This window comes from Spinacia oleracea, chromosome 4 (assembly GCF_020520425.1).
Source record: "Spinacia oleracea cultivar Varoflay chromosome 4, BTI_SOV_V1, whole genome shotgun sequence".
Lineage (NCBI taxonomy): Eukaryota > Viridiplantae > Streptophyta > Magnoliopsida > Caryophyllales > Amaranthaceae > Spinacia > Spinacia oleracea.
Genome location: NC_079490.1, coordinates 92,624,443 through 92,640,002, shown reverse-complemented (window position 1 = coordinate 92,640,002; position 15,560 = coordinate 92,624,443). Strand labels below are relative to the sequence as shown.

The 15,560-nt window shown below is 36.1% G+C and overlaps 1 long non-coding RNA gene across 1 annotated transcript; it reads left to right on the top strand.

Moving 5' to 3' along the window:
- The first annotated feature begins 4,421 nt into the window (after positions 1-4,421).
- LOC110793970 (uncharacterized) lies at positions 4,422-8,668 on the top strand. The gene is made up of 4 exons (XR_002534848.2): positions 4,422-4,580; positions 5,469-5,672; positions 5,761-5,860; positions 8,443-8,668. It is a non-coding gene; the product is annotated as an uncharacterized lncRNA (long non-coding RNA).
- The last annotated feature ends 6,892 nt before the right edge of the window (positions 8,669-15,560 follow it).

Sequence of the window (15,560 nt, the reverse complement as noted above, 5' to 3'; positions counted from 1 at the left end):
GAAGTGGACGAATCTGTTTTGAAGTTTGTTTGCTTTTTTTTTGAAAATAAGGACCTACGCGGTTTGTGACGTAGACCCCGCCGGCTAAAGATGGCGAGCCTATTTTGAATTTGAACATTTTATTTTTCGAAAACTAAGGACCTGCGCGGTTAGTCAATTTAAGCACATGTAGGTCATATTTGGTCGATATAGGTCATATATAGGCTAAATAAGGCATTTTCGCTCCCATTTTTCAACTAAAAGAACTAAGGGCTGATTTTAAACTTAAAACGTGTTTCATAAGCTTAGTTTGAACTTGCTAAGTCACATTCAAATGTAGTTACTCACATCTAAGGCCTATTTGGCCGTTATAGGTCATATTTTGACTAAAATGTCATTTTCTAGCCCAACTTTGAGCTAAGGAACCAAACTTGTCATTTCAAACCATTTACATGTTTTGTGTGACATATTCAAGGTTTCTAAAACTGATTCTAATCAATTTAAGCACATTTAGGTCATATTTGGTCGATATAGGTCATATATAGGCTAAATAAGGCATTTTCGCTCCCATTTTTCAACTAAAAGAACTAATGGCTGATTTTAAACTTAAAACGTGTTTCATAAGCTTAGTTTGAACTTGCTAAGTCACATTTAAATGTAGTTACTCACATCTAAGGCTTATTTGGCCGTTATAGGTCATATTTTGCCTGAAATGTCATTTTCTAGCCCAACTTTGAGCTAAGGAACCAAACTTGCCATTTCAAACCATTTACATGTTTTGTGTGGCATATTCAAGGTTTCTAAAACTGATTCTAATCAATTTAAGCATATTTAGGTCATATTTGGTCGATATAGGTCATATATAGGCTAAATAAGGCGTTTTCGGTCCCATTTTTCAACTAAAAGAACCAAGGGCTGATTTTAAACTTTGAACATGTTTCATAAGCTTTGTTTTAACTTGCTAAGTCACATTCAAATGTATTTACTCACATCTAAGGCTTATTTGGCCGTTATAGGTCATATTTGGCCTAAAATGTCATTTTCTCGCCCAACTTTGAGCTAAGGAACCAAACTTGTCATTTCAAACCATTTACATGTTTTGTGTGGCATATTCAAGGTTTCTAAAACTGATTCTAATCAATTTAAGCACATTTAGGTCATATTTGGTCGATATAGGTCATATATTGACCAAATAAGGCATTTTCGCTCCCATTTTTCAACTAAAAGAACTAAGGGCTGATTTTAAACTTAAAACGTGTTTCATAAGCTTAGTTTGAACTTGCTAAGTCACATTCAAATGTATTTACTCACATCTAAGGCCTATTTGGCCGTTATAGGTCATATTTTGCCTAAAATGTCATTTTCTCGCCCAACGTTGAGCTAAGGAACCAAACTTGTCATTTCAAACCATTTACATGTTTTTTGTGGCATATTCAAGGTTTCTAAAACTGATTCTAATCAACTTAAGCACATTTAGGTCATATTTGGTCGATATAGGTCATATATCGACCAAATAAGGCATTTTCGCTCCCATTTTTCAACTAAATCACCTATGGGCAGATTTTAAACTTTGAACATGTTTCATAAGCTTTGTTTTAACTTGCTAAGACACATTCAAATGTATTTACTCACATCTAAGGCCTATTTGGCCGTTATAGGTCATATTTTGCCTAAAATGTCATTTTCTCGCCCAACTTTGAGCTAAGGAACCAAACTTGTCATTTCAAACCATTTACATGTTTTGTGTGGCATATTCAAGGTTTCTAAAACTGATTCTATTCAATTTAAGCACATTTAGGTCATATTTGGTCGATATAGGTCATATATCGACCAAATAAGGCATTTTCGCTCCCATTTTTCAACTAAAAGAACTAAGGGCTGATTTTAAACTTAAAACGTGTTTCATAAGCTTAGTTTGAACTTGCTAATACACATTCAAATGTATTTACTCACATCTAAGGCTTATTTGGCCGTTATAGGTTATATTTTGCCTAAAATGTCATTTACTCGCCCAACTTTGAGCTAAGGAACCAAACTTGTCATTTCAAGCCATTTACATGTTTTGTGTGGCATATTCAAGGTTTCTAAAACTTATTCTAATCAATTTAAGCACATTTAGGTCATATTTGGTCGATATAGGTCATATATAGGTTAAATAAGGCATTTTCGGTCCGATTTTTCAACTAAATCACCTAGGGGCAGATTTTAAACTTTGAACATGTTTCATTCAAATGTATTTACGCACATTTAGAAATAAGAATAATAGTAAGTTACCTTGATTTGCTTTGCTTTTCTACTACAAGGGACTTTCCCTTTACCCGGTACTTCCTTGGTGTGTGTCCTCAAATATAAGTCATCGGCTGTAGGCATCACACCTCCACTTTCCTTTGCCTAATTATACAAGTTTGCTCCCTTCATATAATGAATTCACATTTCAAACTTGCAATTCTTGATGCCATCTCAAACACAGAGAGTTTGCTCCCTTCATATAATGGATCTCCAACTGCCTTTAGAAGGTCTATAAACTTCTTAGCTTCATCATTTGGTTCTTCTTCAACTGAATTACCCTCTTTATTCAACAAATGCTCTTGATTATTTCCAAGAGCATCAATAACCATATCCCGATATTGATTTAGTTGAACACGCGAGGAATCTACTAAGCTTTCCCCTTGACATATCCATTGATAGTAATTACGAACAAACCCCTTCTTTTACAAATGTACTCTAACTGTTTCAGTATCATGAAAACGTCTGTTATCACACAAGGGTCATGGGCATCTTATTTTGTCACCATCATTGCATGTTGGATGCTCTTTGCAAAACTCAATGAACTCTCCAACCCCCTTGAGAAAGTCGGGCTTAAGATTGCGCCCGTCGAGTCTATCATACATCCAACTACGCTCTCTTCTTTTCATGATACCAAATTCTACACATCTCACAAAAAACAAGTTACTAACCAATCTCTATACATCTCACACTAATCATGTTACTAAACCTACTATATAGTCTAACTACCGCTCGAAGTTTTCTAAATAAACAATCCAATAATTGATTTTATTAATTATATAAAAATCAATACTTATTAATGATATAAAGTTAAATAATTTATTAATGATATAAAGATCAATAATTTTTTCAAACGCACCTATAAATTATATAAAGTTCAATAATTTACTTATAATTTATATAAAGATCAATAATTACTTAAACACAAGCCAATAAGGATAAAAATCAAATATAAATAATTAAATGCATTTGCAATAAACACCTAAACATGCACAAATTTATTCAATACACTTACTTACTACTCAAATTCATTCTCTAAATTATTCGTTGTTTCTCATATGACATTCCTTGAAACTTTCTTGAAAATTTTATAACATTTACTTACATCAAATTAAATATGGCATTCCTTGAAATTTTGGTATAAAATTAAATTTCATAAAATCTTACACATACATCAAATTAAATATGTCATTCCTTGAAAATTTCATAAAATTTCCATAATTTCCATACATCTCCATAATTTCCCAACAAGTCATTCCATAAATTCATTGAAAAAAATACCCATTGATTATCTAACAAGTCATTCCATAGTTATGGGTCACAAAATTAGAAGAGAAAAAAAGGTTACCTTCAAAGATCGAAGAGTTCACAAAGTTCACAGACAAGATCTACAATTGATATAAACAACAAAGTTAGGGTTTGAAAAATTAAAGCATTATATTATGAAAAAATAAGAACAAAGGTTACCTGGGGTGGGTGGGTCGTTGTTTGCGCGGCTGAGTAGTCCGGTCCGGTTGGTGGTCCGGCTGGGCGGAGTTGTTTGCGCGGCTGGGGGGGGGTCGCCGTGCGCTGCTGGCTGGGGGGGGCCGTGCGCGGCTGGGCTGGGTGGGTCGTGCGCGACTGGGCGAGTCGGGAGGTTAGGGTGGCGGCGATCGGCAACCGGTCGTTGACAGGCTGGGCGTAGCCTCGTCGGCTGCGTCGTGGGTCGTTGGGTGGGTCGTGCGCGGCTGGGCGTAGCTTCTTCAATTTTTTTTTTTTTTTTTGGAATGGTCGAAGATTCAAAGGAGGAAAATGCAAGTTGGTCGCTGATTGTCTTGATTAGTTACTTTTTTATTTTTTTTATTTTTTTAAATTTAGCGACCGCTTTTTGAGTCGGAGATAATATATAGGCGGTTATTAAAATTTTAAATTTATTTTGAAAATGGTCGGAATTTACCGACTGCTCAATAGTCGGAATAAAGGTAAAAGCGGTCGATAAATTTACGACTGTTTTGAAAGCGGTTGGTAAATTTTTAAAATTTACCGCTCTACATTCAGTCGGTAAATTTAGCGACCGTTTCTTTTTCGGTCAGTAAATTCATTTTTACTGACTACTTTCACGGCGGTCGGTAAAATCAGTTGGTAATTAAGCGCTTTCTTGTAGTGCCCCTTCCTTATCTATTTGCTCCCCTGAGCCACTGCAACCCTACAACCCTGTACTCGACCACCGTTTTCGATATGCTCCTCTACGACCATTTTCCGGCGAGCTTGCTAACAGCGGCTGTCAATTTTTTAGCGAGTCACTAAGCACTTTTCTCTATTACTCGGTTGATTTTGTATGCTCTTCTTACTCAAGTTTTACATTCCTTCTAATAATGAATATATTGGCTTCGGTTTTGGCATTTTTCTAGTGATTTTCTTTGTTTTTGTCACATAAATCCTCTTGCTTTATTTTATTATATGAATTGAGGCATTTTCAAAGATTTTCGATTGAGTGATTGTGAACATTTATGATCTAGTAGGCTGTAGGTAGTCATATGATTGTTACCAAGGAGAAAACTTACTTGATTATTATTGTTGAAGACCTTGAATGATGTTGCATTACATTTTAAATCCTGTTAAAATTTGGGAATTACTTGAAATTGGTTGATAAAAATTGTCATGTTTGCCTCTCCCTCGTGGTATTTGATGTTAATTACACATGTTAGTGAAAAGCCGGTATGTTGTGTTTTATAGGACTTTATTTGGTCTTTACCTCTTTGAAAACGTCAGTGATGGAATCTACCTTCTTGAAAATGTCATGGATGCTTTAATTTGTACAGGCTTTAATTTAATGAGATACGACGTCATAGATGTCCCTATTTACGGTACACCCAAGTTCTCTTGATTTTAAAAGAAAAATGTGCATAATCGCTGTCGTGAAATGTCATTAATTACTGCCAAATACCTTGTTGCAGCTTAAAACTTTCCAGGCAAGGAGACTCTTCAGCTAATATGCCAGACTTTCTATTTAGCGATTAGGTTAATATAAATTTGGATATATGCAGCTCACCAAATGCCACACATTCTCGTATAAGTATTGCTTGTTTGTGTGAGCATACATTCATATGTGTAGGTCTCCGGTGTGATCAGCTCTGTACCACACATTATCGTATAAGTATTGCTTGTTTGTGTGAACATACATTCATATAATGACAAAGAAGCACATTTTCAACTTTTTCCAGGTGGTTTTTATTATGTTATGTCTAGCAGTCAACCTGATTGATTGCTTCTTATCAATTAAGACGGTGGTGCGAAAAAAGCTCCTGCTATTAGGTGTTACAACAATGCTTCTGGCTAACAAATATGAAGAGGTCTCAGTTCCAGTTTTTGAAGATCTAGTACTAATATATAACAAGGATTAGAGTAGGCAAGAAGTTCTTCACATGGTAAGCATCTACAGATTGGTGTTATCAGTGATGTACATTCTACACTACAAGCAAAATTATCAATAATTTCTTCTATGTCCTATGACAGGAGAGACTGATGATGAACTCCTTACAATTCAATTTGTCGGTTCCCACCCATATGTCTTCATGAAACTATACCTTAAAGCAGCTTAAGAATAGACAAAGAAGTAAGTTTTATTGACCCTTCGAACTATTTTTTATTTATTTTAATACAAGTATTACATCCGAATGAGTATTTGAAATATAAAACTAAGTATATTGAACATATAACGGGTTTAAAATACTTATTTAGGTTTATTGGATGAAGTTGGAACCGAAATAAGCCTATTTAGTCAAAATGTGGTCTATAATGATCAAATTAGTCTTAAATGTGCATAACTTGAGCAAACTAGGTGAGAATGAGTATTTGAAACATAAATTTAACTATTTTCAACATATAAAGGGTTTAAAATACTTATTTAAGTTCATTAGTTGATAGTTAGGAGCGAAATAAGCCATTTTAGTCAAAATTTGAACAATAATGAGTTACCGAGCCTTAAATGTACATAACTTGACCAAATTGGGTGAAAATGAGTGTTTGAAACATATTACTAAGTGAGTTACCGAGCCTTAAATGTACATAACTTGACAAAAATGGGTGAAAATGAGTGTTTGGAACATATTACTAAGTGTATTATACATGTAAAGGGTTTTAAATAATTATTTAAGTTCATTAGTTGAAAGTTAGGAACGAAATAAGCTAGTTTAGTCAAAATATGAATTATAATGATCAAACGAGTATTAAATGTACATGACTTGACAAAAGTAGGTGAGAATGAGTCTTTGAAACATTAAAATAAGTATATTAAACATGTAAAGGGTTTAAAATAGTCATTTAGGTTCATTAGTTGAAAGTTGGGACCGAAATAAGACATTTTAATCAAAATGTGACCGATAATGAACTAACGAGGCTTAAATATGCATAACTTCACCAAAATGGGTGAGAATTAGTCTTTAAAACATAAAAATAATTTTATTAAACATGGAAGGAATTTAAAATACTCATTTATCTTCATTAGATGAAAGTTGGGACCGAAATAAGCTATTTTAGTCAAAATGTGATCGATAATGATAAAACGAGTCTTAAATGTGCATAACATCACCAAAATGGGTGAGAATGAATCTTTAAAACATAAAAATAAGCGTATCAAACATGGAAAGACTTTAAAATACTTATTTAAGTTCATTAGATGAAAGTTGGGGCCGAAATTAGCCATTTTAGTAAAAATGTGACCGATAATGAACTAACGAGGCTTAAATGTGCATAACTTCACCAAAATGGGTGCGAAGAAGTCTTTTAAATATAAAACTAAGTATATTAAACATGGAAAGACTTTAAAATACTCATTTAAGTTCATTAGTTGAAAGTTGGGACCGAAATTAGCCATTTTAGTCAAAATGTGACCGATAATGAACTAACGAGGCTTAAATGTGCATAATTTCACCAAAATGGGTGAGAATGAGTATTTGAAACATAAAACTAAATGTATTAAACATGGAAAGACTTTAAAATACTCATTTAAGTTCATTAGATGAAAGTTGGGATAATCAATTAGCCATTTTAGTCAAAATGTGACCGATAATGGACTAACGAGGCTTAAATATGCATAACTTCACCAAAATGGGTGAGAATGAGTCTTTGAAACATAAAATAAGTGTATCAAACATGGAAAAACTTTTAAATACTCATATAAGTTAATTAGTTGAAAGTTGGGACCGAAATTAGTCATTTTAGTCAAAATGTGGCCGATAATGATCAAACGAGTCTTAAATGTGCATCTCTTCACCAAAATGGTTGAGAATTAGTATTTGAAACATAAAAATAAGTGTATCAAACATGTAAATACTTTAAAATACTTATTTAAGTTCATTAGTTGAAAGTTGGGACCAAAATTAGCCATTTTAGTCAAAATGTGACCAATAATGGACTAACTAGGCTTAAATGTGCATAACTTCACCAAAATGGGTGAGAATGAGTCTTTGAAATATAAAACTAAGTGTATTAAACATGGAAAGACTTTAAAATACTCATTTAAGTTCATTAGTTGAAAGTTGGGACCGAAATTAGCCATTTTAGTCAAAATGTGACCAGTAATGATCAAACGAGTCTTAAATGTGCGTAACTTCACCAAAATGGGTGATAATTAGTATTTGATACATAAACTAAGTGTATCAAACATGTAAAGACTTTAAAATACTTATTTAAGTTCATTAGTTGAAAGTTGTGACCGAAATTAGCCATTTTAGTCAAAATGTGACCGATAATGGAGTAACGAGGCTTAAATGTGCATAACTTCACCAAAATTGGTGAGAATGAGTTTTTGAAACATAAAACTAAGTTTATTAAACATGGAAAGACTTTAAAAATACTCATTTAAGTTCATTAGTTGAAAGTTGGGACCGAAATTAGCCATTTTAGTCAAAATGTGACCGATAATGAACTAACGAGACTTAAATGTGCATAACTTCACCAAAATGGGTGAGAATGAGTCTTTGAAACATAAAACTAAGTTTATTATACATGGAAGGACTTTAAAATATTAATTTAAGTTCATTAGATGAAAGTTTGGACAGAAATTAACCAATTTTATTATTATACGGTTCATTATTGCTTTGTTATGAACAAATTAAGTCTTAATTTATTGTACGATTCAATATTTATAATATAACTAAAGTGCATGTATATTTTTTGATGGTCGATCTTTTTAAGGTATTCATTGATCCGAGGGAGCGGCTTTTCACCTTTGAGGAGATAGATGAAGTTCGAGAAATGTTGGCAAACTTCATTACCAGTGATTGTCTTTGATGTTTTCTTGTACTGAATCTTAAATTATGAATGCTAGTTTTTCATATGATTGTAATGTAATCGACTTTTATATTTACAATTATATACTATTTAATTTAATTATCTATATAATTGGATACTTTTTATATGACGTATTGAGGTTAATCAGTGGCGTGGTCCAATTGTAATATGTAGCAGGGAAATCGGTTATACCACAAATCTAGATCAAGTGCGGCTCATTTATAGGCCAAGTGCGGCTCATTTATAAGCCAAGTGCGACTCATTTTTATGCTTGTGCTACCCATTTCTATGTCAAGTGCGGGCTCATTTTCAAATTTGGCAGCACCAAATATGTCAAGTACGGGCTCATTTTCAATATTAATTGGCAGCACCAAATATGTCAAGTGTGGGCTCATTTTCAAAACTGGCAGCACCAAATATATCAAGTGCGGGCTCATATTCTAAAATTGGCAGCACAAATTATATCAAGTGCGGGCTCATTTTCCAAATTGGCAGCACTTGAAACATCAAGTGCTGCCAATATTTTGGCAGCACTTGAGAAACATCAAGTGCGGGCAGGCCATGTGCTGCACACGTAAAAGCCCGCACTAAACCCTTTAATATGAGCCCGCACTAAACCCCTTAATATGAGCCACACTTGAGGTTTTTTCCTCTAGTGATTGGTACAAATATGGACTGGAGATGGTAGGTGGAAGTATGATACTGAGGTTCTTACTACTATCTTAGAGGTTGCGGAGAATACCTATGAGAATGGGAAGTACTCTGTGGGTCTAGGTATGGGCTATGGAGGAATAGAAAGTGATGGTGAGGATGACATGATCCATGATGAGCAAGCTAGTGATGTCGAGGAGGACGATGATGATGATGATGATGATGTAGTAGAGATTGAGAATTCTAATCCTGTAGTCCATGAACCAACAATTGAGATATCTAGTGGATCTGAGGATGAGCTTGAAGAGAATAATATGGTGGATAGTGAGCCACAGCAGAATGATGAGGCTATGGATGAAGACTCTGCTCCGGAAGAAGACTTGGATGATCCTAATGATCGAGACTTTACTCCAGAGCAATACAAGGAAATAAAGGATCGTCGTGATGACGTTAGTCTCTAGAGAAATGTAATCCTTAGTTTTATTTTTCGTTGAATAATAAAGTGGAAAAGCTACTACTACTTATGGTTGTTAGTTCTATCATAGTTGGAGAATAAATGTTATGTCATTAGTGGGTGTAAGACCTATTCATTGAAGCATTAATAAAAGAATAGAATTTCCTTTTCGTTATCTCTTAAGTTCAATTTTCAATTCTAAGTCTTGTGGGTATCTGATGAGTGACATTTATGTCACTCCTAGTGGTAGTTTTTAGGTACTTTTCTAGGTTATTTTCTTATATTTTAGTTTATTATTATCCCTTTTAGCATTTATTTCTTATTTTATTATTTTATAGTTTAACTAATATTTATCATCGATTTTTATTAATTTTTAGGACTTGTTTTCGTAATTTATTTATTTTCTTTGTTTCGATAATTTTATAGAGTAATTATTTTAGTTTTCGTTATTTATTTGCTATTTTTCTCTATTTAGTTATTAATTTTAATTTTAATATTATTATTATTTATTTTATTTTATTTTATTTTTCTATTTTTGTCTCTCTCCTATTTTCCATTTTTATTTTGTGTAGGTGCATGTTGTTCGGAATTCGGAATACAAGCTTAAAGGCCGGTCAAGAAAAGTCAACGGCTCAAAGAACAACCCACTCCTATCCTACACCACCTTATTTCTCTATCCTACACCACACCTCACATCAACCCCTCCGTGTTGGCTGCCCTTCCTCACCAGCACTGCAGTTGTCTTCTCACCTCAAACCCACTGCAATCACCACACTCTCCTTCCTCGCCCAATATCACAGCAACACAACCAATCAAAATCACAGCCAAAACTCGCCCAAAACTGCAGCCAATTGCATCGAAAAACAGAGCAAAAACAGAGAAATAGGTTTGGTCGAACCCGAATAGAGTTCGACCGAACTCGGAATTTACAGAAGCTATTGTCAATTTGAAGTTCGCCCAAACCACTACGGAGTTCGCCCGAACTAGAAACGGGTTCGCCCGAACCTCCATTAAAGTTTGACCGAACTTTTGGGCGCTCAATTGTTGTACGGAATTAATGAAGTTACGTGAATGCGCTCGTGGTTGAAGTTGGTGGCTTCGATACGCCGCCGTACCTGGGTGAAATCAAGGGTTGCGATTTGATTGAAGGTCGTGATCGATTGTGGTTGATGACTGATTAAAGATGAACGGTGGAGGATGATGGCTGAACGGCGGTGCGGTGCAGCGAACAGGAGGAGGGTGCAGCGAATTCGAGAAGCAGGGGATCGCAGCATACAGGGATCAACGAAGATTGGATGATTAGATGGACGGTGATGACGATTGTTGATGATGGACGGCGTCGAAGACTCGAAGGAGCGGAGAACTGAGAAACAAAAATGACGAAGGGAAAGGGGGGTTCTGACATTCATTTTGGGGGATTTTATTTCCTTTTCATTTTTTCCTTTTATTCTCTTTTCACTTTTATTTTCTCTTTTAATTTTCTCTCTTATTTTCTTTGTTCTTTTCTTTTCCTCTCTTTTTAATTCCTTTATTCCTTTTCCTTTTCTTTTCCTCTTATCTTTTCCTTAATTCTTTTTAATTATTTTCAGATTTTCTTTTCCCTTTTTTATTTTTCCTTTTTTTATTTTCATTTTAGGCTTTTAGTATAAATACTCATTTTAGGAACCAACTTCATAAACCATGTAAATACTTAGAACATTTTTTAGGGTTTTAGTTTAGTTTAGTTTAGAGAGAAAAAGTGAGAAAAATTAATGGAAAGCTTGGACTTGGATGATTGAAGGAGCAATCTAGAGATTTGAACAACTCCTTAGCTTCACTCAATGAGAATTTATATCTCTCTCTCTTCATTTATTTCTTCATTTTTGCTTACTTTATTTATTCTTTTAATTAGTTTAATTATTTTTGTTTAGTTTAATGATTCATGTTTAGATTAGTGATATGCGTGTTTTATATAGTGTTTCACCCCCGTCCCTTAGTACCTTTTATGTGTCAAATGAGCTCTTAGGAGCCATTTTTAGTACTGATATGCGTTATTGAGTGTGCCTTGAGTTTCAGGTTTGATTATGAGAAATCGGTCTTTTTAGACCCGTTTCATGGTGATTTAGGCCACTACGCGAGCCCAAGGAAGTTCGGGACCTTTTTCGTCGACTTTCGGGAGCCTTGGATGCTTATGGTTGATCCCCGAGAGTTAGAGTCGGTGATATGGGCGAAGGATATTGAAGATTGCGAATCGCCCTGTGAGCTGAGGGCGAAATGCAACCATCGGGCGGAAAGAAGAGGAAATTAAAGTCATCTATGCGCGCCCGATCGGGCGCACTTCGCCCGGTCCGGATCGGGCGGCCAAATAAGAGCAGATGTGAAGAATTCGCAAACCGCCCGATCGGGCGGAATTTGGCCCGATCGGGCCGACTGTCGAGCACTTTGCCCGATCGGGCGACGCCAACCTCCAGCAGTTTTCGCGCATTTACTTTTCCGTTTTTTAGGCTTTATTTTGGCAAACTATATAAACAAGCCTTAGTTAATTTGAGAGGCATCTTATTTTCTAGTATTAGACCCTTAGTTTATTTTCTCTTAATCTAGTATTCTCTCAAATTTGTTCCAAGCACTTATTTTTAGTTTCAATCAAAGCTCCAATTTTTAGTTCATCCTTTTGTTCTACATTTAGGTATTGCTTTCTATTTTGCTTTATTAATTACTTTTGATCATGTTTTCCATTATGTTGATTACTTTGTTATTTGTTATTTGTTATTATGCTTGAGTAATTTATTTTCTAGGGTTTGGGGATCCTTGAATAATATGAAGGGACATTGAATAATTGTGATTGTTGGCATTGTAATTAATTCCTATTGATTGGTTTATTTCACTATACAATTAGATTTGCGCAGGTTTAATTGTGGTAGTTATGCAATATCAAATTAAGATTTGAGAGATGTAATTTGATGTTTAGTCTTGTGTCAATAGGTGGAATTAGAGTTAATACGTAGCGAGAGCCCGTTAATTCTAAGTCTATGATTAGTATCGACTTGAGAGAGCATGCTAGTCTAATTGATTACTTTATTGATTATCGCGATTGTTTATTGTCCTGGATTGTTATTTGTTGGTGAACCTACACCCTAGATTCCTTAGTATATTGATTCTTATTCGTTTAATTATCGTAGTAGTTTTAGCAAACCATCAAACCAACTCTTGTTCACAATAGTCTAGTCTGATTGATTAATAATTGAAAGAACACTGTTTCCTTGTGGATTCGATCCTGACTTCCCTTGCTACCTAGCTAGTGGACTTAGGTTATTTTTGATTAGGTGATACGACTTTAGCCTACCAAATTTTGGCGCCGTTGCCGGGGAAACGGTTTTATTTTCTTTTATTAATTGTTTTTTTTTCTAGATTATTGTTTGTTACTCCTCAAGGAACTCCCGTTCCTTGAGACCGGATCTCACGACTGTTTTCCAGTTTTTGCTTGTTTATGCCCAGGACTGTCCATACCAGTGATCTGACTTCGTTTGATCCTGAACCTGAACGGACCTTTCGTAGACGGCGTAGATTCGTTGAACAGTTGAGAGACTATTCTGACTCTGAATCCGACCATCTAGTTGGCAATCTATTCCATACAGATTCAGAGATGGGTGACCAAGCACCACCACCACCACCCCCACCTGTGCCAAGGCTTACAGACTATTCTAAGCCAAGTCTGTCTGTGCTTCCCAAGGCGATCATGCCTTCTATTGCGGTCGAGAATTTCAAGATCGAACCCCAGCTGATAAACATGATTGAGAGACACCAATTCGGTGGGGAAAAGGGTGAAGATCCTAATCTCCATATTCAGTCTTTCATCCAGTATTGTACCACCATTAAGCAGAAAAATTTAACAGCGGAGCAGACTATGGAGATACTCTTTCCATTTTCATTAAGTGGGAAGGCAAAGCTGTGGATTAATAGTCTCAATCGCGCAGCTATGAAAATCACTGATTGGGATTCTTTGGCTCTTGCTTTCTATGTGAAGTACTTCCCACCTGAGAAGACGGCTCGTTTGAGGAGAGAGATAATTTCCATTACACAACGAGCGGACGAGAGTTTGTTCGAAGTCTGGGAAAGGTTCAAGGATCTACAGAGAGAGTGCCCACACCATGGCATGGACGACTGGTTCTTGATTCAACAGTTCTATAATGGTCTGGGTAATGAGTCTAGGTGTCTTTTGGATTCAGCTGCTAGTGGGAGATTCATGCAACTTGAGGTGCCTAGGGCTATGGAAGTAATTGAGGAGATAGCCAATCATAATGCCCAGTATGGGAATCCTATAGGTTTTACCGATCGTGGTGTTAAGCATGAGATGAACTCTATTGAACAACTTACTGCTCAGCTATCTGCCTTACATCACAAGCTGGATAATATGCAAAATGCATCTTCTCAAGCCACCCAACAAGATAGTGTCGCCGCAATGAGTGCTCAGTTGGCCAATGTCTGTAATAGTTGTGGGATGCAAGGTCATTATGCACCGGAATGTAGGAGCTCTATTGAACAATGCAATGCATTCCAGGCCTACAAGCAGAACATTCCGTACTCCAACTCGTACAATGAGGGGTATAAAAACAACCCCCTATTATCTTATAGGAGTACTAATGTTCAGAACCCCCACCAGATTCAACACCCTCCACCACCACAACAACCTTACCAACCACCACCACAACAGCCCTACCAACCGCGGAGTAACTATAACCCGCAGCCTAGTGGACCACCTGGCTTTCCTCCACAGCCTCAACCCACGCAGCCGGATCCCATGCTTGTTGAGATGCGGAATATGATATTAGAATTGCAGAGGTCTCTGAGCGAAAAGGATGCCAAAATCGATGCCCTCACTGCTCATAACAAGATCATGGATAAACAGTTGGCACAAATGGCTACTACTCTCGTAGAGATACCCAAGGGTCAACTCCCTTCACAGCCTGTGACCAGAGAGTCTGTAAATGCTGTCACTTTGCGGAGTGGATATGAGTATGATGGGCCACCTATGAATGACTATAGAGGAAGGGGTTGAAGTATCTGTCAGTGGTGCTGTACCAAGAGAAAGTGAGAAGGTGGTCAAGGAGAAGGAAGCTGACACAAGGGTTGAGAAGAAAGTTGAGATACAAGTTCCACCTATCAAACTTCCCTTCCCTCATCGTCAGCTAAAGAACAAGCTAGACAAGCAGTTTGGTAAGTTCTTAGAAGTGGTAAAGAATCTGCAGGTAACGGTCCCTTTCACTGAATTAATTACGCAAGTACCTGCATATGCTAAATACATGAAAGACATCTTGACTAGGAAGAGAGCATTTAGTGAGGTGGAGACTGTTGCATTTACTGAAGAGTGCAGTGCCTTACTACAAAATAAGTCTCCACCCAAGTTGAAGGACCCCGGGAGTTTCTCTATCCCGTGTAATATTGGCAACCTTTTTATTGACAAAGCCTTATGTGATTTAGGTGCCAGTGTTAGTGTCATGCCCTTGTCTGTCTGTACTAAATTGAACATGGGTGATTTAAAAGTTACTAACATAACTCTGCAAATGGCCGATCGATCTGTGAAGTACCCCCTAGGTGTTCTAGAAGATGTGCCTGTTAGAGTAGGTAAATTTTTTATTCATGTTAATTTTGTTGTTTTAGACATGGAAGAGGATAGGCAAATTCCTATTATTTTAGGTCGACCTTTCCTACACACTGCGGGGGCGATTATAGATGTCAAGAATGGCAAGCTGACTCTAAATGTGGGGGATGACAAAGTCACTTTCAATTTAACCAAGGTTGCTAGAAGCCCGATGGTAGAAGAGTCATGTTGTGGAGTCAATGTTTCTAATGATTATTTCAATAATGAATTGACTCATACTAACTCTGACAACTCTTCGGAGAAAGTGCGTATTTCAAATTGTTTTGCAGGTGGAGGTGA